Source organism: Sebastes umbrosus, chromosome 24 (genome assembly GCF_015220745.1).
Source record: "Sebastes umbrosus isolate fSebUmb1 chromosome 24, fSebUmb1.pri, whole genome shotgun sequence".
Classification (NCBI taxonomy): Eukaryota; Metazoa; Chordata; class Actinopteri; order Perciformes; family Sebastidae; genus Sebastes; species Sebastes umbrosus.
The window spans coordinates 5,578,614-5,601,595 of NC_051292.1; the positions used below are offsets into that span (position 1 = coordinate 5,578,614).

Here is a 22,982-nt window from a genome sequence, read left to right on the forward strand (position 1 = left end):
TTAAAAATGAAACCACATGCACTCACACAGATGGCAGATACAGCAACAGCAGCATAGCATCTAATTGTATACCTAACAACATCTATACCCAATAAACAATAAGCTTACTTTTGATGTTTTCAGCAGGAGACGACGGGGCTCGGTGTTGAACTGAAAATGGAGAGCAGAGACAAACAGTTCAGTCATGATGCCACTTTTTATACGACTGACAGTTGAAAAGAACAGTACAGCTTCTTATGTGATGAGGGGCGACATGCGTGTCATTATTATTTGGCACTCAGCGTCTTTGTTTGCTTTGTTTTGCTAGGATTTTGTATCATAAAAGCAGCTTGTGGAAAGTGCAATGCGCAGGTGTCTCGGTTTGATGAGTGTCCATGTTATCTGGTGACCTGCAACCAAATGTATCGGTGTGCTCGTAGTAACTTATGTAAATAGTATTTATTTAAAATTGTGTTTTCAACAGCTGCCGTCACTATGAGTGACCGTGACACATTCGGCTGAGAGACACCAGTTAACACAGTCACCTGTTAAAGCGAAACACCGGTTATATGCTGAGTAAAAGAGGAGGGGCTGCTTGCAATCTGGCATTTATGAAATGCACTGCCACTCAAAAAAGCTGACCTATTGGCAGCCTAAACAAGAAGCAAGAAATGTAAAAAATAAGATAATTGAAACAGCTTCATTGAATACCATTCACTTGATGAAAAAAAGGAAGCCTTCTGATTGGGTGAAGTAGAGCACAAACTGGAGCAAGCATTAGCCACCATAAGATACTGGTCACACCAGACCAAGTGTGGCTGCAGCTGCAAAACCCCCCGGGTGTATTGAAGTGAGCAAAGGGTGTGTTTTATTGCTTTTAAATTCAACTTTTCATCTGTAAAAGGAAGCATATGGAATTTCTCTTCTTTCAAAAGTGACACAGCCTGACTCTAAGACAGGATGTTTCATTATAGGATTAGAGACAGTCACCTCTGAAGCAGCTGAGAAATACATTCCCGCGTCATGCTGGAATTGCTTTCAGTGGACCAGTGATGTATTCGCACGCCGCGGTCACAGACAAAACCTCCGTCATATTGGTGGCGAACGACATTGACCGGCCCGTATCGGATTTTTAATAAAACGCCAAATTAGCCTGATGTATTAGCAGATGAAACGGCACGTACGGTAATGTCCAACCCAGTACAGTATGTGTGTCAGAAAGGATAAAAAAGAAGCTGTCTGCAGATGATACCCGCCGCTCGGTTGTTCTAATTTCAAGGTTCTGGAGGTGCCGGAGATGCTTGGCTAGTGGACGGTGATATTGCTCCTGTGTTGCCGGGGATGTAACCCCCCCGACGCCCCCACCGCCCCCACCGCCACACACACGTCTTATGGTTATGGATTACTTGCAGATTGTGTCACAGTGGCTACAGATGTTGAGTGTCATTGTGGGAGAAGAGACGACGGAGAGACTGGGAGAAGAGAGGGAACCGTTACCCAGGGTATACTTGAAGAGATTCACTCCATTTGCACATACTTGTCAAGCTGAATCCCACAGAGTAGGATGCTCATTTTCACTTCATAGCTAACTAACAGGGCATGCAATATACAGCAGCTAGATGCTCTCAGAGAAGTCTCCTTTTTTTTCCAAGGTGGCATGACAATAAGTTTTTCTTTGTATGATTCATTATTTTCAATATTCCTTGGCAATTATCTTTGTTTCAATATTTGATTGCGACCCCTTTGTTTGGATTTTTTAATTTTCATAAAGCTGCACTCTCTCCTCTAAATACAATATTAAACCTAATTACGTAGAAGCAATATTCCAGCAACATGCCTGACTGAGGCTCGGGGCCTCGCGTATTCGTCATCCGCCTCATTTCATAAAGCTTTAATTAACACAACAAAAGGTTCATTGTCCTCCAGATGCCATCGCTCAGTGGACATCTTCACATGTGGAAAAACTGTCAGGAATTCAAAAAAGTTTGGAAGCGAAAGACATTTTGACAAACTGTTTATTGTTGTGTAGTATTTTGTAAAAAAAAAAGGATGTGCGGAATATGTCACCCATGCTTTTGATGAATCACCCCTGTGGTGAACAAAAGGGTGCACTTTAAAAGCAATAACAAGCTGTCTCATTTCCTTGAGTGCCTCTTAAAAAAAGTCCTACTGAGTAAGAAACAGATTGTTGAGGGCTACAACGTGACTGGTTAGGTCAGGAGTCATCCTTATTTTTTATATAAGGTGTTAGAAACAGACGTATTTACTGATCCATGATGGAAAAAACCTGCTTTGAAAGAAATTAATAAGAAAATGTAAGTACCTATCAGAAGACATGGTTTTGGATCAGGCTGATCTCATACACCGTTCATAGCTCTAACTAGAGTTGTTCAGATACCAATACTAGTATCGGAAATGCGTCGATGCCAAAGATTTGGGATACAGTATTGGCGAGTCTATGTAGCGATCTGATACCATAACAACTAACTAAGTAGTTTTGTTGCTTAAACGTAACTAAGTAGTTCCCAGTGAAGAAAATGCACAAAAAAAGAGAAATGATTTTCCCGTAAGATACCATACAAACTGTTGTATGAGGATACATTTTTTGGATGGTATCCTCCTTGCAGAAAATATATTGTATGTGCATTCAGTTAATATGTTTTCCCATCACCTCCTCAGCATCCATTGGTCATGTCTGACATACTAAAGCCAGCACAGGCCAACGGGTCCATCTCATATTCCTGTCACTGATGCTAAAGAGAGCCCACCCAGAGGACAGCTGGTCAGGCCGAGTGGAAATTGACATAACAGATGAACTAACATTTGGCTTTTGGAATGGTAAGCCTGGCCTGGCATTTAGTGACATTTGCCTCGCCACAGAGATGCATTTGGAGGGTTGGAAAAAGAAGGAAGGAAAAAAAAAAAACAAGGGCGGAGGAGTATAATTGAGGGCTGACCATTCATTGTGGACCTATTAGCGGATCTTCAGACAGCACAGTGGACAGTGAGTAATGTTAAATGAAGTTGTGACATGCCGCTTATTTCTAAATTTCTCTTTCACACAGGCTGCCCCCTTTAATGGAGCTCTAATGGAACCAAAAATTAAATGTGCATTAGGTGCTTTACCAAACACGATCTTATGCAACTCTATGAGGGATGAAATTATAAAATGCCAGCATTCATGCCACTTTTCATCTAGTTTTCTAAAGTGACGACACACACTGTGTGTAATGTGAAAATGGTCAATTATAGTGATAAATCTGCAATTAGCAGCCCAAATCTGCAGTCCCCCTCAGCTTTAAGGAACATGTTAGCATCTTTCAGCTCATTGTTTTGGTTTAATGGCCTGCAACTTTACTGTTTTGATTAGGTCTCATGGCGCTCATCGTCCTCTTTTCCAACCACAGCAGGAAGCTCTGATAAAGCAACATTAAGCTACCAGCCCAGGTTCTCCTCATACACCATTCTTAGCTATACCTAGGAAAAGCAATGCACTGTATTTTGTACACATCCCATGAAATCAATTCATATGTAATCCACGTAATTATGCACCAGGAAGTCGAGGTGGATGGTGGGTCAAAAAACACCAGACTTTCGCCCAGGAGACCGGTGTCCGTACCCCGTGTGAAACCAGAGGTCAGAGTTGTTTTATTCATCACGTAACTTCCATACTTAAGATACACCACTTCCAGAGTTATTTTAACCCAAACCACCATATTTTTCCTAAACCTAACAAATTAGTTTTGTTGCCTAAACCTAACCAAGTTGTTTCCTGTGAATACAGACTTTTATTTTTAAAAGTATGGATGTAACGAGCGGAAATTGACACATGCGTCATGTCATGTGTTGCTACATTCGTAGGAAAACGCACAAAAAGATATCATAAAAACAATTGTGTGAGGATACGTTGACCAGCCCAGCGACAGCACACAGACAACGTTAGCAACTAGATAGAAATCATAGTAGAGCACTTAGCTGCTAAAGAGCCATCCGTGCATGCTGGATGTAAAAATAGTCAACCACATGCCAACATGTTTGGCATAAAAACTTAAAAAGAAATACACTCTATAGCTAGAATAACCGCCGCATGGTTGTATGCCTCCGTCAACCTGCCAAGTTGCAGTTTACATCCATGTCTGTCCAAAATGTCATCATTTCATTATTTTATACGATTAGATATTTGAGTCAAATTGTCATAATTAGCATATGACTTCCTGTGAGGTCACAGGGACCTTAATCTTTAACCACTAAAATCTATTTAGTTTATCCTTGAGTCCTTATCGTGGGAGACATTTGTGCCAAATTTGAAGAAATTCCCTCCAGGCGTTCCTGAGATATTACGTTTACGAAAATGAGATGGATGTGAGGTCACAGTGACCTTGACCTTTGACCACTAAATCGAATCAGTTCATCTTTGACTCCTAGTGGATCTACAGATTGTTCCACTGCCTCCAACTGGACAAAAAAATCCATTTATGGAGGTTAGAAGTTGGTATCAAAGGAATGGTGTCTCGCTACTGCATCCTGGCTTTCCACACAAGACTAGAGAGCAGCCAATCATTGTTCTACCACCTCACAGTATCTTTTTTTGTCTGAGAAGACAAAGCATACGGGATGAAGAGGATTTGCACTTTATTTCCCACATGGCAGGGGAGATGAAAATGTAACTTCACTCTAGATGCTCCATCCCGTGTTTGTCTCTTTAGAGTGCATGGAAACAGGGCATCAAAGCCGCATTTTGATGAGCTGACTTTTTTCAAAGACTCAAGGTTTTACTGAGAGCAAGTTGGGTTCTTCTTCCACATTGATTCTTTTCCCCTCTCGCATCTCAAAATCAGAGTGTAAACTTAGGGAATGATACATCTTGTTGAAAGAAAAATTAAAGAACTGTAAGTTGGGACAAGAGGAATTGAGATGGACGCCTTTTACAATGTCTAGATGTGTGAAATCCTCACTAGATTACGATCCAGGCATGTGTTTTCAGCTCCGTATACCTAAAATCAATAATTCCCTGTCTAGCTTTGAGTTGGGGGAGATGTTCCAGGTTGCACTTTCATCTTTTTCTCATCTGACCTTTCAAGCAGGAGGCATCATGCTTGAGAAAATATTCTGCAAATCGACGGAGACATCTCTTTTCATTAACCCTTTGTTCGGTATTAGACCCTATTTTTCTCCCATTACCTTACCCGTCTTCGGTGCTTTCGCTTTATCTCGCTGAGACTTGTCATATATTCTTTAGGCTTTGTGTGCGCCGCAAACAAATGGCCTGCTTTAGAAAAAGATCTCAGAGGAAACTAGAGGCTCTGCATTTTGCAGATGGTTGAATCTTGAAAGCCCTGACGTGTCCATAGTCTTTGTAATCAGCTTAATAAACAGGATTTAATCACTGCCGTTCGATCTAAGATTTCCGCTAAGAGATAAAGCGTGCTTTGTGTTCAGGATTCAACTGGTGAAAGTAATCAAGCAGTAAAACTCGTTTGATAACCTGATGATGAATAATACAACGGCAGTGAATTGAGACGAAAGCCTGTTTTAATTACCACTTCTCATTCATTGCTTCTATGAAGAGGACAAACCTAAAGAGTCCTGTTAGGATATTTACCAAAAAAAAACAGCCTTGTGTGTTTTAGATTACTTGAGTAAATGCAGATAAAATACAAAAGATTACAGTAAGTCAGGTGATTCCTCCCACCTGTTCACTCTTCTCCATTATTTGTTTATCTCCGGCTGGCAGAGGTTGTCGTGTCACTCTGATATGCACAGATCCATTGCTGGAGAACAAATTAAGCTTGACAAGAACACAGAGAGCTCCTCGGAATAGAGCATCTTTATCCTGACGCCGGGTGTAAAACCAGCAGGGATAAATAGGCTATACTTCCGCGTCTGTCACTCTGTGCTTTCTTTAAATGATGAATACTGTTTTGAGATCCGTTTAAGGTTCAATTTCAAATGTTTTTTTCACAGGCTGCGTTGTTTAATGCCACCGGGAAACGTAAGGGATCGCCTTCATGCTTTTTGAGTCATTCCAAAGTGTAGCATCAATCCAATGAGTACTTCTGCAGTGGTCGTCCATCTCTTAACCCCCATTTAATCAATATTAAAACGCACGTCACGCAAACTTTATTACGGCAAATTTAATCTAGCTTAATAGGATCCAGGGCCGCTCGTTTTTCAGGCGCTGGCAACAAAAAGCAAACACAACAACCAGGCATTACGAGCATTATTCTTGCTGTCTTCGCTTGACTTTGTGCAGCCCTTTGCATGTTAAAGACACCAGACGTTTTGTGTCAGATCTTGGTAGACAGGGATGTGTGTTTTGTGTTTCCTAGTTACTTTTGTAAATGGACACTATGGTGGTAAATATTTTTGACAACCTCTTTTTTTAGAATAAAAACGACACTAAAAGCAAATAAAAAGCAACATTCAAAAGTGAAACCTATGACAAAATGTATTACAATGTTCATTGGTGGCGAAACAGTAATGTGAAAGACGGATGAATAGACTAATAAACTATAGTGCAGTCTTATTCAATGACCTGCATGTATCTGCACAATCAAACGGTGTGCCCTTGAATGGTAAGACGTGTCCTCCACGACCCAATCTCTTCTTCAGGAGCTGAATTAGCTGCTTGACTTGCTGCAGGAACAAGCAGTCTCTCGCATCTCAGTAACCTCACGTCTCTGCCAGTAATGTTAGCTAACTTAACACATTCATAATCCTGCAAATAATTAGACAAAAAGCAGTAAAAAACAAACTACACAATGACATTTATAAAAAGGTAAGCTAATAAAACATTAGCAAGGACTGTAGATATGGATGTAGCATTTACTTTCAAAAACAATTGCTATACCTATCTATTAGGGATGCTTATTTTATTTTTTTTAATGCCCAAAACAGGTTAAATCCAATGCTGATTTAAAAAAAAAAAATAATAAACTAGAATATGTCTTGAGCATATTTCTAATAAATTGCACTGTATGTACATTGTGCTTCCTAGTTTGAACACAAGAACACTAGTTATAAGACACTATGAAACTAAACATTAGTCCCACACTTTGTATACCAGCACATGAGGTTTTCTGGTCTAAAAACACTGATTTTCTTGCAGTGTAATTAGTTGAAAATTGCAATTTGACTACTGTTTGGCCCATGACTCCTTATATTTTTTCTGTTTATGGCCCACAATGTAAAAAATAAATGGCCACCCCTTAGGCTATTTGACTGTGAATAAATACTACAACTCCTCAAGACCCAAGCCAAGTCCCTGTGTACTGCAAGTGAAGGGGGTTAGCCCCAAAATTAGCGACAACTTCGGCCCAAGCTCACTAAATGTGGGATGACCTTTAAGGTGAACCAGCTATTCTCTTTTTAGTGACAGGCTGCTCCTCCTCCCATCCTTACTATCTATCTATCCATCTATATTCCCATCAACCTACAGTAGTAATGGTTCCTGGGAGTTGGAGGAAATAGGGTCAAAAAGGTTGGGGGTCTGCGTGACCAAAACCAATCAGATGTGATGGAAGTAGCCTCTAACAACTGATTTAGTTTCCACACACAGCAGTAGGGTTGAGAAAATGGATTATTTCTACTAAATCCATGTCGGATAACACGTGCTATCCAATTTGGAGAGTTCTGAATAATTTGCACCGAGGATGGAATAACGATTACTTTTTGTATTCATGTATGCTACTTTTGCTAATACAATTGTTCATTCATTAGCTACACAACAAGCAATCTGATGCACGGCTTGTGTCCACATCCCACGTAACCATGACCAAAGATTGGGCACTCTTTGTGGCGACCCAGCCTGACCACAGCTAACCTTAGCTTTGTGGCTAAATTGAATGGCTGAGTGTCAGCAAGAGATTGTCAGACTTGAAGTGCATCTGTGCGTGCCACAGCTTCAGAAATGAAATTGTGTACATGCCTGAATCGAGATTGCGATTTTTTTTCACCCTTAATCGTGCAGCTCTGCGGCACAAACATGGAAATCATGTGTTTTATTTGCAACGACTAGAGCAGGTTCACCCACAGTGCAGCACCATTACAGTTCAGAGCCCGAATCAGGGTTTTCATCAGCTACCACTTTGATGGAGGGCACAACAGATGAAATGCCAGCCACTGTGCGACATCTCACAGCTGGATGACGCCCTGCGGTCAGCGCTGTGGATTGAATCTGCTGCTTCATGTTTAATTTGTCAGCTCCGCTACCTGTGTGCCAGCTTGCCACACAGTCGTCTGTTTTTGGCGGTCACGAATATATGAATCGCAGGAGTTTATTTTTAAAGTAAGATTTTTTTTCTAAACTTAGATGGCAAATATATGCAACACTACTCCCCTAATGAGATTAACTTCCATTAAAGCAGTTGATCTGTCGAAGTAGATGTTGATCTGTGATCATTTTGTACTAAAGAACACCAAAGAGACGAGAGGAGGATGTTGTGGTGGTTTTCTGAGTGGATCTGCTAATGAAGAGATTTTTATTTGTCAAACCTAAGAGGCAATAGCAATGCCGTCCTTATTAAAGTCCAATTATAATGTTTTTGTGTTGTGCTTTGAACCAAGTAGGAAACTTTAAGATAATAATAGTCCATGCACTACATTACCTGTAATGGATTTTCCCCAAGTGGCTATACATTCACTTCAACAAATGAGAGGTATATTGTATTCTAGTTAGTAGTCCTCCTTTTTGGATTTAAGCCGATAATACGATTGAAAATGTGAATTACGGTGAGTGTTTCTGCATTATAGAATGACATTAAAGCTGCATTAGAGAAGCTCATGTTGTAAAAATGCAACAGATTACCCAAAGGGCAGCTTTTTCTGAAGCCTTACACTGAGCGAGGAAAGACAAAAACAGAAATGGCAGAGAGTTTGCAACCCACCACCAGCAGTGAGGATATTTAGATCAGTGTCTCTCCGACCCTTGATCAATGATATCTGCTGAGGGATGTCTACCCACATTCTGCTCAAAATGCTGGAGTGTGTCACGAAAGCGAGGATTTATTTGGCCTGCTGAGAGCAGAGAGGCACAGCACCGGCTGGGTAGACTGCAAGTGCAAAAACAGAAAGAAAGCATAGGAATCCTAAGACAGATAGACGCATGAAAAAAGAAAAAAAGTGATGGAAATGCCAATGTCTTGTACAACAGCAACAATGATTTCCTGGAAAATACAGGTACATTTTTGCAGCAATGAAGGCACAAGAGGCTCAGTTTGTCTTCCAGCAGCTACGAGCATGAAGGCATTTTCAAGTCCATATTTTTCGTCCAAAATTGTGGCACGTTTAAAAATAAATACGTACATATTTACAAAACCGACTCTCTTTTTGGAAAAAATTGGATTTTTTTTCCATCTCCGTCAAAAGGCAAAAGAGAGTTGTTTGAAGGCTCAGAGCCACCGTGTATGCAAACATCATCATCCACAATGGTAGGATAAACATTCACTTTGTCTCCCAGCACAAAACACTTTACGATAAAGAAATAAAAGAATACAGAGATGCAGAATTTAAAGATTGATTGCGGAACAGCTTGCAATCGGGGATGATAGGTGCTGATCGCAAAGCAAAGGATGTAGGAACAGTAGTGATTGTGCTCTGAGCAGCTAAACGATAGCTTCTTGCTAATGTCATTCATTCATAAGCCCCTTTTGGGACTAGCGCTATCCATCGCACCCACGTAATGAATCCAGTTTTGATCACGGTCTGGAGGCAAGTGTTGAAGAAAGGAAACCCTTGTCCCGATTGCGCTGCATTGATTTTTTTATGTTTTTTTTAAAGGTGTAAAACAAAACAAAACAAGTTTGTCTCAATGAGATTGACGTCAGTTAACATTGGCAGAAATACAAATTCCGGCGAAGGAATAAACAGTGACTCAGCTCAAGTCTTTGTCATCAACTGAGTTGTGAATAGAAAAGGAATAAAAGTCCCATCAGCTGCAGAGCTGAGGCCTTCGTCAATTCATTAACATCCACATCCCAAGAAATCACAACAACCTACGCTGCAAAACATTTCTGACTTAAGACACTTTGGTGACTAAAGCCAAGTGTTATGCAACATGTCTCAGTGGAGGAATTGCAAGAGGGGGCGTGTAAAGGAAGTCCAAGTCAGAGTTGAGTCTCCTCAAAGGACCCTGAAGACGAATTGTAGGAGTAAAGGAGGACGAGTGTGGCTTTTGGACACAAATCATTTGTGAAGAGGGGCATTCGGTTTTAGACGCAAGGTCGTCCCCTGATGCTTCCAACCCTGGTTACTCACGCCTTAAGAATGTGTGTGTATGTGTGTGTGGTGGGAGGGGGGGGGGGTTGATGAGTGTATGTTTTGTGTGTGTGTGTCAGTTGGGTTACTCATGGGACCAGAGGTTCTTTCAGAGACAGACAGCGTTAACTTCAGCAGACACACTAAGACACGCACACACACGGGCAGAAACACAGATTAATCTCTGTCAGGACTCGCAGGGCCCCGGGACACTTTGGAACTAGTTTGTGGGGAGAAGGACAGAGGAGGACACGTAAAGACAACTCACCAACAAGACATGTTCAGCTGTCATTATTTTGAACTATGATAAAAATAGTAACGATTGAGTGATATAAATAGCACCGATTTTTATGTGTAGGCTCCATGCAAATAGGCAAATAATAGGTAAACATATGCAAAATTGCAAATTATACTCCATCATATTCAATTTGCAGAGTAAGATGTTAAACTGATTCAGCATTGCACTCCTATAACACAAAAAAGGATCAAAATCGATGGAGCAGAAATGTGTTTTTCTTCTTTCTTTGTGCCTACATTACCCACAATTCAACTCACCCGCTGACGGTAAAGATGTCCCGATCAAGTTTTTTGCCGCCGATGCAATTCACAATTGTCACTGTAAATCTATATATATATATATAAAAAAAATATCAATATATAAATAAAAATAAACAAACAATATATATTGTTTTTTTATTTTTATTTATATATTAATAATTTTGAATTATAAGCTGCTTAGAGCTAGTGTTAGGAAGTTAAACAGGTCATAATTCCCTCACTATTATCCAATTTATATTGTTAAGTTTATAGGCAACAACTACATTCTACATTTTAACGCATCGCGATAACATTATAATTTACCCTCACCCAATACACATTTTTACTGAATAGAGCATGAACATGCCATTATGTAACAGTAATGTAGCAGGACTGTGCTGCTCACCAGCTACTAACAGCTAACAGCTAACCTTAACTGGCTCTCCTCCTGCCGATTATTTGTCTCACACACCGCTGCCATGTTTTGTTTTAGTAGCGTGTCACGCGTAAGCAACCACTACCACTACTGGCGACTAGATTACATATTTTCACTGAATATCAGCAGATAACAATCGGCAGCCGATCAATCGGGGCATCCCTAGCTGACAGTGCATTTCCAAAAAAGCACAAGGCTGCAAGGTTTCTGCAGGGACAGCATGTGTTCTCATTTTGCATCCTGCACAAGGTCAGTCTGAAATTATTCAGTCAAAACTAATTTTCAGCAAGCTTAAACATTCCCATCGACATCTGTCTTCCCACAAACGTCTCTGTCTGAACGCCGTCTCCTGGAGACTTTTAACAGGTTAGGAAACCTCTGGAGCGCTCCTAAATGCTGGCTGAGATTGGAGTCATTTCCTAGGTTAAGAGAGTTGGTAATGTTTACATGAGTCCATGTCATATACAAGGATCAGTCTACCCTAGTACATATCAATAAAAATAAACATGCAATATCAAAGAAATACAGCCACAAGGGACTTTGCACCATTATTCTCAGGCTCTGACTGAACATTTGAATATATTTACACTGCATACATGCTCTGTTGAATTAACATATAGAACAGATAGCCATATCCCATCTGTAAGCCTCCCAGCTAACCAGTACAGTGAACCACAGAGTGGGAACTGGAACAACACAAGCTGTAGATGACGGTGGGGCTCAGTACACCACCGCGAGGGGCTTAATAATGTGTCATCTCTCTCTTACAGCTGAGTGTGAGCTTTGCTATGTGTGTGTGTACTGCTTTGTCACAGCTACTGCAAGACGACTGGTGGTTCCCTTTTCATGCTTCCTGCAGCAAACACTTCAACACACCGAAGTGACGAAAGAGTTGAAGGCTCAAAGCGGGGCGTGGGCTTATGGCTTGTGTGCCACCTGAGTTCTTGCATGCAAGTGTGCGTGTCTGTAACTGTTTGTTTGGGCCTGGAGTTATAACAGAGTTGCTGCAGCAAAGGTACTTTGGTTGTGCCCTTGACCTAAGTTAATCTGCCGAGTCTAGCTCTCAAATTAAGCACATGACGGCTGCGTCGGCCCAGCCCACGCACCTTCTGGCCACATGAGCATCCGAGCGTCCTCTCCAACCAATAGCTGCCGCTAATTAGCTAAACTGATTGGCAGCGTCTCTGTGGCATAAAGTAATCATTTCTCTGGGTGATAGACAATGGATATGATTTAATATCCTGTAGTTATGTGATGCCTTTGCCTAATGTCAGTCCACAGCTGTCCGATGCAAGTCATCTGAAATCAGCTGATTGATACTAACTTAAACCAGCCTTTTATTCAGCTTTTTAAAGTACAAATCTGGGCTTCCGTTAAAATCACTTTTGCATGTTACATTTTGATGAAAATACATATTTTTGTTGACTGTATTTGGAAGAAAATGCTTGTTTTCTAGCCACCAACACATTCTAGCATCCAAATCTCATAGGAATACTCTAAAACCCTCCAAGACATTCAATGGTTTGATATCATAGCCAGTATTTCTTATTTAAACACATGATAACACATACTGGCAGGGCAGCTCTTAGTCTCGCAGACGGCACTATGCACTACTTTTACTGAACATGTGAAAAGGCTATTTTTAAACACAGCTGATGGACACATTTTGAACCCCTCAAAAATACATTGCAAGCAAGGCTTGGTTGGGAAGATAGCAGAGAAAATGATGTTAAAAAATACGTGGGAAATTGGGGAAAATAATGTCCTTGGCAACTTGTTGAAGAATAATGGCCCATCTGGTCCAATATATACCGTGTGGGATGATGCTTTAAAACTCAGAAGGGCTTTTTTTTATACCGTCAAATAGGTACTAAACCAAACCAAAGCTGCAATTTTGCTGTGGTTTTGACTTCTGTTCTGTTCTGCTCCACTAGAAGAACAGACTCAATATGCAATGGAAGAGTAAAGCTCTAAATTCATCTAAAGCCTTTTCTTTACCAGGTCAACAAGATCAGTGAGGCTGTCCTTGAACCACAGTAGTTGAGTTCAAAGCCTTGTTAGACCAAGCATCTGCCTTGTAAAGCATACTTGAGCAAGATGCTGATCCCTGTATGGATCAGTCACTTCAGAAAGTTGGTCCTAAATTGCCTACAATTCTCAGAATGACAGACTAAAAGCAAAGAGTATAGAAGCAAAGAGACAAAATGTGGTGCTTTTTTGACAACAGCCGCCAGATGACGCTGTAAATCAGAAGACATTTTACTGGCGTCCGATAGTCGCCTTAAGTCCAAAATGGCGAAAGCATAGCTTGATGTTGCAATGGAACAAACAATTGACTTTCACGTCTTATCCACATACGTCCTTTGCTAAAAGCAGGTAAGACCAGGAAGAACATGCACATACTGTCCAGAAGCTTGTCTTTTGAATTGGAAATAATCGTCTCATGAAAGATGGTTAAATTAAAACACATTCTGACTAATTTTAGGATTTAATTGCTCCATCCACATCAAGTTCTTGCAATTCACGCTCAATTGGCGCCATGGAAATTGGTGCATGAGGTGAAATAAACAAATTAAAAAAAGGTGTGAGGAGCTCACAGTTTTAATACAACTCATATCCATTTCCCCACCAGTAAACAGAAGTATTAGATTTGCTTGTGAGTCTTTTGAATGTGTTTAATCAACAGCTTAACTACTAAGAAAAAGTAGATGCTACCAATAGTTTCACTCTACGAGTGCTGGTATGCTCCAAGGAGAAATTCTACTCCTCAGAATCCGAGCGTCCATATTTAATTCATACATTCAGAAATATTAATGAATGAAACCCATATTTTTTTCAATATCTTATCAGTCATTCTCCTACAAATGTAAAGATGCTCTATGTGAGTCCTTTTTTAGTTGTGCAGTTGTGTGATGCTAGTTGTTATCACACCTTCTGGGGAAAATGAAAAAGAAAAATGTGACGCCGGGCCGTTACAAAATAGAGGCCCAGAGGCCTCGATGACTTGCTATGCCCTTTCATTTTGTCCTGTGTTGGAGTCCTTGCCAATGAATCTTTGGAAGATCTCAGAAAACCCTTAAGGTTGCTGGCAAGTTGTTCAAGAAGAGCAGCGGGGAGTAAAAAGTTATTTACCACTGGGCGCATCAAAATTGCTGGCCATTGACCTAAAGTACTGCAGGGCAGTGGTTCCCAACCAGAGGTACTTCTGCAGTTGCTAGGAGGTATGTGGACAGATTGTGGAGTAGCTCAACTACTTTGAAAAAATAAATTATGATTTGATTACAAATATATGTCCACATATTGAGTCAGCTGTAACACCTGAATATGTGCATGTATACTGATTGAGAGTGTGTGAAAATGGACATATTAGTACTATACTAATGTATAAATGGTAGTCATACATAGATATATTAAGCATTGGATTGAAAGGGTTAAATACAGGGTTCGACATTAACCAAAGTCCTGCTTGGCTAAATAACGAAGCCAACTACTGATGTTAATGGAGGTTTCATTGAGTTGCATTATGATGCATTCAGGCGCTATACAGTAAAAATGAGTATTGAGCGAAGGTAAATTATAATGTTATCATGACGTGTTCAAATGTAATCTTGTAAAATGTAGTTTTTGGCAAGACACTTGAATAAATCCAGATGTTTAAAAGGAGATGTTTTCACAGCAATATAAAATAGATAATAAAGAGGGAATTATGACCTGTTTAACTTCCTAACAAAAGCTCTAAGCAGCTTATAATACCTCATTAAAACTAACGATGCCGAGATCTTTTTTAATCATAGCAAAGATTTACATACTTTAACTTTTACATGTTTCCACCCAGAAATCTTCACATTTGACTCCATCAACAATAAAATTTATGGAAAGTAAGATTATTTTTTTCTGAGGTAAAGAAAGGCAGCATGCCACATTTAAACATCATCTTCCCAACTGACTCCTATACACTGGAAAACAAAACAAAACAAAATGTTTCAAAACAAAGTTGTGTCCACACCGTGACAGAGAGCATACACTGTAACATGCAGTATATACTTCATTCCTTAACTCAGAGCAACAACGTAAACAAAGGCACAAATTTCATCTGTTTTTTTTCTGTCAATCACTTGGATTGTGTTTTTATGTGAAAAAGATGGTTTGTAGTGTGTGCACTAAGAGACTATAAATAATTTGAGTTTTCAATTAAAGTAAATAATTACATTTGTTCATTCTGTTAATGTCACAGTTAAAGAAGGTAGTGTTAAGTTGCAATAAATTGCCTTTTCTGTATTGTTTTTACATATGTTTACATTTGGGCCACCAAAAATGCACTTTGGCCACCAAATTTAAGGGATGGGTGGACAATATCAAAGTTTATTCCTGACATATTTAAATTAAGTAACATGAGACCTGAATGCAAAATACCCAAATGATCCCTTTTAAATCATTTTAAAATACACTGGCATAGTATCTACCAGAAGTAAATAAAAAAATAGCACATTATATCTGTTTTGTTTCATACCTAGAGGGTTATTTTTCCCCTTTTCCTTACAACTGATGGTGGCATTAAACCTCTCTCAATTAACCATCTGGGGGTCGATGGAAAAATAGCACTCAGACTGTAATCATGGTTCCCCTACCTTGCTTGCCAAATACTCACTAACCGGCTGGGCTCTCCAGCTCCCTACTCTCAAATGTCCTTATGCGCTTGATAATCACTCTGTGGGAATGTTCGCAAATCTGTCCGTGCGTGCGCGTGTGCATATCACAGTTAATCTTCCAGTATGAATGACTGTCTGTGCAAATATATGTGTGTGTGGCCCAAACCAACTCTCTGTGCGATTGATGATCACCGAGTGAAAACATTTAGATTGCCTGCTTCTTGGTGCCAGTCTGGATTAGGCTGGCGATGAGACCGTTTCTACTTTGATTACCGTTTTGGCGTTTAACCTGCGAGGATAACAGGAGCCATCAGCAAGAGAAGGCTCCGTGGACCAGACACACGGTACATGGAGACACACACAGTTCACATAATTGACTCATCATGTCACTGCGAACACCTCTTTCCTTTCTCTGTATCCTGCCCACCCCTTCTCGTTCACACTCCCTGCTCTGCTCTGCACTCAGGGCACACTAAAGCTATTTGGATTAAAAGCATCCGCCATGTGTGACGTGTGAAATTCTCCCTCTCTGTCTCGCTCCCTGTTTATGCTCAAAGGCACCTCTGCATCTTGCTAGCAAGCAGCATGAGCTGCTCGACTCAGACTCTGTATGCAAATTAGGCGATTATCTCACCGAAAAAAAAACAACCTGTTATTTCTGTGTTTCATAATCCGTTTTATAATGTGCTCCTGCATGTACAGTAGGCTGGGAATATACGAGCAGGAAGTAATCAAACATTTAAGAATGTTAAGAACAGTCTTTCCTCAAAATGTTGTGCGTGGCAATTCCAAACATTTACCACAATTCCCGACCCAGACAATCCATCTGTCAGTCTGGGGAGGGTGTAAACCCTACGTGCTTCTATACACAGGGAGCTTTTCTAGCATGGCTGTTGACTCTTGTTGAAACTCAGATCAAAACTAATACTACAACGTATCCTCGTACAATGGTTCATATGATGATATCTCAAGTTTTTCTTCATTTTGCATGCATTTTCCTACCAATGTCCAGCAACACTAGTCTTTTTGAAATAAGCTTCCATCTTCACAAGAAACAACGTAAATGGACTTGCATTTATATAGTGCTTTTCTAGTCTTCCGACCACTCAAAGCACTTTACACTACATGTCAGTATTCACCCATTCATTCACACACTGATGTCAGAGGCTACTAAGGTGCCAACTTTGCCCATCAGGATCTAATTTAGATACTCATTCACACACCGATGGCTATGCCTTCAGTAGCAAATCGGGGTTAAGTGTCTTGCTCAAAGACACATCGACATGTAACCCGGAGCAGCCGGGGATCAAACCACCGACCTTCCGATTGGTGGACAACCTGCTCTACCCTCTGAGCCACAGCCGCCCTAACGTAGTTAGGTTTAGGAAATTATCAAGTTGGTTTGGGTTAAAATAACACAGGAAGTGGCGTAACTTAAGTATGGAAGTTAAGTTTTAAAAACTACTTTGGTTTTGGAAAAGATCGTGGCTTTGGTTAAAATAACACCGATAGTGGAGTAACTTAAGTACGGAGGTTGCGTGACAAATAAACAAATGCTGACTTCTGGTTTCACACGGGGTACGAACAGCGGTCTCTTGGTGTTTTTTGACCCACCCATCCACCCCAACCTCCTCCCTATGCGCCGTTTGTCGCTCTTTATACTTCCTGGTTCACAATTACGTGGATTACATACAAATTGATTTTGTGTGATATATACAAATTGCAGTCCATTACTTTTCACCGGTATATCTCCAAACTGTGTACGAGAACAGCCTGAATACTAATATGCATATGGAGACAACAACTACAGTATATTTTCGCTGTCAAAATTAACGACGGTGGCATATATCAAACCCTTACCAGCTTGTTAGTGCTTTCTTCAGTTAACGCGGGTGTTGTTGTGTACAGCAAACCAAACCACTTAGCCCCTTGGACAATACTGTGTCTATGTTTTCTTCATTTAAAGGTCAACGGGGCAGTCTCTACAACACTTGCTATGTTCGTTTGAGAGGGGAAAGGGCATAAATTAATGCTTTCCTACGTCCCTAACTGACATTTGTTTATATTTGTGGTCTTGATGCCTTATGATGATCACCGTCTGGGGCTTGTACTTTGCCCGGCGTTTTATTTACTGCTACATCACCGCTCGTATGCGCGCATTCGCTTTGGCAAAGAGCCCCGGCTCTAAATCTCAGAGGTTGCGTGTGCCTTTTTTTTGCCTGTGTACGTGCCCCTATAGTTCATGAATAACTCTTGCTTTAAGATACTGAGAGTGGATTCGGGCAAGGGGGGGAACATAAATCTGAAGCTGACACCCTCAGTGAAAGTCATTAGTCAGCCGTCACAGACCCTGGCCCTCTGCCATGTCACGAGAACCACCTCGCTCTACCTCCCTCTATCTCTCTTTCTCTCTCTCTCTCTCTCTGCCTCCCTAGCGAGGGCTATCTTGCTCGCCCACAGACTCATTCCTTTAATGGAGCCAATGAAATCAAGAGGAGGATTCATGTTGATGCAGCCTGTTTTGAGACTTAGTCCGTGTGTATGTGTGTGTGCTTCTGTGTACAATACTGATGCCATGTTGAAGTAAATGGATATTAAGTTGTAATTAGTAATTTATTTTTAGCATGAAAGAAGCGTATTGAGTTGCAGTATGAGGATAATGGAGGCATGAGTCAGCAGTCTTGAGTATTAAGGCATCTACACACCGGGGGCGTGGCGAATAGACGTCAGAAAAAAGGGGAATATTATATGCATAGGGCTTTTATTATGAAAGGTAAGAATGGAAGGAGTGGATCTGGTCTGAGCTGCTTTTGTCAAGGTTGAAAGGAGTAATCAATTCTGTCATCCTTTTGTTTCATAAATAAAGGCGCAACTCAACATGATTGGTTGATGGCTTTATTCGCGTTGCTCAAGTTCAGAAAAATCAACCTTATTCCGGAAAAAAAGTGAAGTTTGTCCCTTTATCCACACTACTCATGACAAAAACAACACAGCTCGAAAAATGTATATTGACGGGCGAATTAATTGCGCGAAAAAAAAAAAACCTGCCGGTGTATAACAGTGTTTAGAGTGTTGCAGGAATGAGTCCTAAAATAACGTACATGCAACCTGCCTTGGCGGAGGTATGCGCTCTCCGAGTGCATTTCTAGTTGTATTTATACTCACGCTCTTGCAAACTATTCTTATTTTAAAACTTCCAACTTGTAGATTTACCAATTTATTATATTTTCCGATTGAAAAATCCCATCGGCTTTTTGTCGAGGGAATCAGCTCAATGCTAACTGCCTGGTTGACCAACAAGAATATGTCCTCCCTCTCTACAAACATTCTATAATACATGTTTTATTCCCAAGAGGGATATATAATCATTATAAATTCATTTTACTCCTACAGTATGTCAGACTTTTTTTCCTCTCAGTTCAACATGTGCAACCACACACACACACACACACATACAAACCTTTAAACCCCCCACACAAGAGGAAGCAACAGCAGGAAATATGTTTACCAAAGCGCAGCCCAATTCATTGTGACAGGGCACTGAGGACGAGGTAACAGCGTGTGCTGCAGCAAAGTTCAGAAGATTTAAAAAGGTCCTTTTGTACCTTCAGTGAATGTGATTGATGTTGGGCAGGCCCCCGAGAAAGCGGTCGGTTCATCCATTGCTGTTTCCAGAAGAGGGGTGATCAAGGTTTTTTCCGGGATTCACTTTCGAGTGAAATTGAGAGAGATGCACACGCTCTCCGGGGAAGCTGGCAATTTCAATTTGCTCAGGGAAGGGGCGCGCGTTACAGCCGACAATATACAAATGCACGCCGGCCTGTTCCGCAGGATACGATGCCGGGTATCGTCTAATCCTGTGCCGCATGTGTGTAATTGGAGATTGCAGAGGTCAGACTGTGAATGAATCAATGCCTGGATCAATTCAGAATGCATTTAATTTACCAGAAAGGCAGAGCTCTCATTGTCTGTCCAGTGGCCTTTTTATTAGATGAAATTTAATCATTGCATTCAGGCCTTATCAGCAGCAGAGGAGACAGGAAATTAACTGCTTAGAAAATATTAGTCAACTTTGTCACGCTGAATACAACTTAATTGTGTAATAATCCCCTCGATGGCATTTCACTCGTTGACACAAGAGCAGCCAATAAATGCTAAAGCTAAACAAGCCCAGAGCAATGTAAACATGTACCCTTCTATTAAGCTGATATTTATGGCTGCCGTTATCATTGTGTGCTTATTTTAAGCTGGTCTGCGCTGCAGGTTTTTTTGTGTTGCCTGCAGAAAGGGTAGGTGCTCCTGCCAAAAACAAATTGAATGTACTGTACCCAAAGATTTATGTTACTGTAGGGCACTTGGATATGCAAACCATTGGCACATCTGTACCAGCTAAGGCTGTGTTCAGATAGGCAACAGTACTGCATGAAAGAATGCAACCCGTTTATTCATTTCAGTGAGACCACTACGTTGGCACAGTGCGAGTGCCAACACAGAAACATACTGTAGTTGAGTCCAGTTGGTCCCATAAGAGTCAGGTCCCTGCTGAGAGTCATAAGATACATTTTAGGGGTCTTGAGATGATTTATGGGAGACACAAAAAGTTCTCCTGCATAGGCCAAAAACTTTGGGAACGACTGGTTTCATCTTTTTGGTGTGTATGTTTAGCATCAAAATGTTATTTTCCCAAGCCCTGCTAAAAACTTTTTCCCACCTGACCTGACGTAGGTTTCTGCATGATGACGCTGCTACATATACACTATATATACATCCTTATGGTCAGTGTATTAACGTTACATACAGTAACTTGGCAGTCGGCATGCTCCCAGTTTGAAGAAGCAGACAGGAGTGGAACGGCATGGAAGCTAAGAATGTACTGCTGTGGACGCCACGTTAATTCCAATCCGAAAGTCACACAATAACACAAACAAACTAACTGATAGACGTACAACAGCTTTAGTTCTCCGTCTGAAATGGCTGTCTGACGGCAAGGTAAAGCTGTGAATCACTCTCTTCAAAGCCGCCAGACTCTATTCACAAAAACAGTAATTTTACCTTGCAGAAAGTGGGAGTATACATACAACCCCACTTCAAAAAATCCAAACTGACACATTCAGATGTTTCCAAGCTTAGCACAGCTAACTTTGACTCAGCTAGTGCTAGTTCACATTATTCATAACCTTATTGATTAGCTTCGATTAGCTTACTTTCATAACCTTAATCACTGCTTTTTGCAATGACGGAGTGGGCGATCCCATTTGAAACAAATGGAGCAGAATGCAGGTGGACCCGCCCTTTAACAATGCATTGTGTTCAAAATCAGATAAATGTGGTGGAGAAAACACTACATTATTTCCCTTTAAGTGAAGACATTAAGTGGAGTAGAAGTATAAAGTAACTGCAAATGGAAATACTAAAGTGAAATACCTAAAAATGTCACAGTATAGGACTGGAGTAAATGTTAAAGTATTTTCTGCACAGGGCAAAAATAGGCTGTTGGGCCCCCAACACAATATCTGGGCTTGGATTTCCACTGTTGCTCATACTTTATCCATCAGCTTGAGTTATTAAACTACAAAAAATAGTTTGTCTCAAAAAAATCAAGAAATTAAAAACATAAACACAAAGATGTGACAGTACAACTGAACTGTGATTAGGTGTTGTTGGTATTCCGGTACACACCGGCGTCGCATCACCTGAAAACGAGCACAAACGCCAGCGGCTCTACAAAGAGAGTAAACATCAAAGCCGGCATCAAATACGTGTCACCGCGGGGTGCATGACATTCCTTGCGACAATTCACCCTTTAATGCCGAGCTCTTGATGCATGACCTAAAAGACGTGGCAAAGCCTTTCCACATGGGTGGCATCAAATGAAAAGCAAAAGGTCAATAATGGCGTATTTTTAGAAGTGTAATATAAGGATGCGAGGAGAGCTGCAGCCATGCATATATATGCTCATTTCTGACCGGCGCGGCAGTCGAGGAGTATCAAATTAACAGACACCAGAGGTGAGACGAAAGAGAAGCTGGAGGAAATAAATAAATAAATGCAAACGAAGGGGAAAGATCTCCTTCCTATCCGTCCTCTCTGTCTCTCTCTCCAGTCCTTTAATCCCCTTCACGGGCCGCTAAACAATCACCACACATGCTGAATCAAGGCGACAGAGAGCAGCTGAAGTGCCAGTTGAAGATCATGCATACAGTATGTGGCCCGATTTAAGCGTCCGTCCCAGCTGTCTCTGTCCCTGCTTGTCTCTTTCAATCAGAACTGTCACAAATGTTTCTTTGCAGGTAAAATATTTTGTTTCACAAACAAATGCACTCCCTCTTAGTGAGAATACCTCAATTTAGACAATTTCTGAAGGATCGGGGAAGCAAGAGAAAAAGCTGTAGGTTGGTCTCGACTGCTGTTACCATGGACACGCTTGAAGATTTCATTTTTTTATTTATTTCGCAAGCCACCGAGGGGACCTTTTGAATAAATGTGTCCAAGATAGAGCGCTCGCTTGTCTTTTGTTTGTGTAATTATACCGTAAATCTGTTTTGCAACCTGTACAGGGAAGCAACAATTATCTCTGAGTGATGAACAAGCTGGGGAGCATATTGTCTTTTGATTCTTGGCCGTGTTGTCCGCCGCTCAGCAGTTTGGAATATTTCTGCTTTGATGCCGCCAGCGTCTTCATTGATTCATCGATGCCCTCGGAGGGCCTGCAGTCTGTTCCCCGGACACCGCGGAGCTAAATGACACATTTGACACCATTACGGAGGCGGAGAGCGAAGAAGTGCTTCTCTTTGATTCGAAAAACATCAAGGTTTCGCCGTGATTGCTTCTTTTAAGTGCACTTTGTCATTATAAGCAGTAACAATATGTCAGAAAATTAATGTGTAAACTGCAATCAGGAATCCACCTGAGGGGCAGCTACTCACTCTGACATTTTTTGCTGTTATTGCAATCTCTTTAAAAGACCCGATGCACAATGAAAACATAACAAACAAAAAAAAGCCAATTGATGACAGATTTTCATCTCCAGTTGTTTTGGGTCCATTTGGAGCGACGCACGCACACAAACATACACAAAAGCAAGAGGGAGAGGCAAACAAAGTAATCTGAAATTGTCTAAATTGCTT

General features: G+C 40.9%; 1 long non-coding RNA gene across 1 annotated transcript in view; it reads right to left on the reverse strand.

The window, feature by feature from the left end:
- LOC119483917 overlaps positions 1-22,982 on the reverse strand; it is a 289,619-nt gene that overhangs the window by 233,009 nt on the left and 33,628 nt on the right. Inside the window, exon 3 of the long non-coding RNA XR_005205849.1 lies at positions 109-150. This is a non-coding gene — a long non-coding RNA (uncharacterized LOC119483917). The remainder of the gene's footprint in view (positions 1-108; positions 151-22,982) is intronic.